This window comes from Penaeus monodon, chromosome 26, assembly GCF_015228065.2.
Source record: "Penaeus monodon isolate SGIC_2016 chromosome 26, NSTDA_Pmon_1, whole genome shotgun sequence".
In the NCBI taxonomy this organism is placed as follows: Eukaryota; Metazoa; Arthropoda; class Malacostraca; order Decapoda; family Penaeidae; genus Penaeus; species Penaeus monodon.
In genome coordinates this window covers 4,755,056-4,757,555 of record NC_051411.1, presented here as the reverse complement: position 1 = coordinate 4,757,555, position 2,500 = coordinate 4,755,056, and the positions used below count along the sequence as shown (strand labels likewise).

Sequence of the window (2,500 nt, the reverse complement as noted above, 5' to 3'; positions counted from 1 at the left end):
AATAAACCCTGAAAGAAAGTTTACTCTCCTAATTCTGGCTAATCATTGCCATTATCTAATAATGACTGACATGAGAATAATACGTTTCCCGACTTTGCTCCCATGGTTGAGGCCTGCCATCTACTGTTGAGTGGCAGAACTAATTTAAGGAAAGTTTTCATTTCCTTATTTTGCCCCCTGTTACCCGGTTCCTGTCGTCTGTCGTGCTTTTTTAGGAGAAAGAAGTAAATACAAGGGAGTGTTATGTTCCCTTCATTTTTGGTTCTTTGTATGCTAGTGTATCTAATCTCAGAAAAGTAATTACTGGCAACTCACCGGTTCGTCGAGTTTCTTTTGTTGTAATTAACTGACATTTAATACTTGTGTTTGTAGTGTTAAAGTTTATATCCAATATTCCTTCCTTCGTAATGGAATCATCTGCCTTTGGTAATATCACAATTATGTTTATTAAAAGAGATTTGATAAGTCGGAGTATTCTAGAATCAGTGAGTTCCCTCTTTCTATTTTATTTTACGTACATTAAAAAGGATGGTAAATATATAAACATAAGTAAATAAAAGAATAATTGGGCATAGCCAAAATCATGCCATTGTGTTATAAACGTTGCCCGGTTTTGCTTCCATGAGCCTTTTCTCTCTCTCTCTCTCTCTCTCTCTCTCTCTCTCTCTCTCTCTCTCTCTCTCTCTCTCTCTCTCATTCTCCTTTTCTTTCTTTCTTCCTTTTTTTACTTCTCTTTCTCTCTCTCTCTCTTCTTTCTTCTCTTCTTTCTTCTCTCTCTTCCTTTCTACTCTCTCTCTCTCTCTCTCTCTCTCTCTCTCTCTCTCTCCTCTCTCTCTCTCTCTCTCTCTCTCTCTCTCTCTTTTTCCGTCCCCGTGGGTGCCATTAGATTAGAAATCAGTCTTTTGCAGAGGAGCCGAGGAGAAAGCCTCATTTGTGATGGTCGCCGATTGCATGTTCATAAAAGGGATATTTATAGACGAGAAATATAAAGCGGGGGGAGGGGGGGGATCCTTGAAAAATTCTCTGTCGAAATAATGAGTCACATTATCCAGCTCTTATGCTAGTGGGGGAGGGAGGGGGATAGAGAGAAGAAGAGGAAGAGGATGAGAGGGGAAGGATAGGAGGAGAGAAGAAGGTTGAGTGATGAAGATAGAAACAGAAAGAATGAGGAGAAAGAATGATAAGATATTCTTTCACGAATGGGCAAAGAGAGAAGGGAATGGAGTCTTATCACAGACTGATTTCCAGGAACTATTTTGAGTGAGTAATTACATGAGAATACGAGATTAAGTCTCTTTAAGCCGGGGAATTCCAGACACAAATTTAGGACATTGTGTGGACATAGCTTTAAGTACAAAAAAAAACAAAAAAACAGAGCCTTTTGTAGTCTTTCGAAATCATGGAGAGAGACAGAGAGGAAGAGTGATAATGCTCGTGGCGAATGTAAAATGATGAATGATGGTTGCATTAGGGAGAGGCTTTTTCCGTTTCTTGTGTGTGTGTGTGTGTGTGTGTGTGTGTGTGTGTGTGTGTGTGTGTGTGCTTGATCGAATAGAAATACCCATAACCATGTACGCTAAAATGGAGTAATTCCCTGAACACACACACACACCATACAGATAGATACATAGATACGCTACCCACACTCCCTGCATAAATATATAAAAAAAAAAAACAAGTGTATATCCATTACCCAACCCACTCCACGCGGAAGTCTCAATAAACCTCCATCGCATCAAGGAGAAACAAACGAGGTCCTTCGTGGCTGTTTGAATCCACGGACAATAGTCAACGCTCACACCTCTCTTCAACCACACGCATTGTGCACAGAGCTTGCTATTCATTCAACCCAAGAGAGGTGCAACATCTGTTCTACCCTTACCCCCCTCCCTCCTCCCCCTTCTAGCTACATCCCCCTCCCCCTTCCCCCTCGTGACTTCACTCTCCTCTCCCACCCCCTGTGGCTATTCCCCCCCTCCCTCCTGTGGATACCCCCCTCTCCCATCTCCCTCTCTCCCTGTGGCTACAGAACTTCCTCTCCCCTTCTTCTCTTCAGTTGCAAGATCCTTCAAATCAACATCCTGCAACAATGTATCACTCAGACAAATACACACGGATACACACGCAGGTGAGTGGCTATGTGTCGCTCTCTTGTCGTGTGTTTATGTATCAGTGTGTGTGTGTGTTCTGTAAATCGTGTGTTTGTGTGTGTGTGTGCGTGTGCGTGTGTGTGTGTGTGTGTGTGTGTGTTTGTGTGTGCGCGTGCGTGTGTGTGTGTGTGTATGTGTGTGTGTGTTTGTGTGTGTGTTACGTACCTTCCTTTGTCATTCTTTGTGTCGTTAGAAGTTCGTGTCCGTCGCTTGGGAAATACGTGAGGAAATGTGGGAGAAATTTGACGCGAATCCGTTTAAGAGGAAGCTTGTAAGAGATATGGGGGGGAGGGAGAGGGAGGGGGAGGGGGGGAGGGAAAGTCTCTTGCCCAGGTTGTCTCTCACTTCCT

The 2,500-nt window shown here is 43.2% G+C and overlaps 1 protein-coding gene across 3 annotated transcripts in view; it reads left to right on the top strand.

Annotated features, from left to right (window-relative positions):
* Nucleotides 1-2,500, top strand: part of LOC119589868 (zwei Ig domain protein zig-8-like) — an 84,166-nt gene that overhangs the window by 62,438 nt on the left and 19,228 nt on the right. The window lies entirely within an intron of this gene.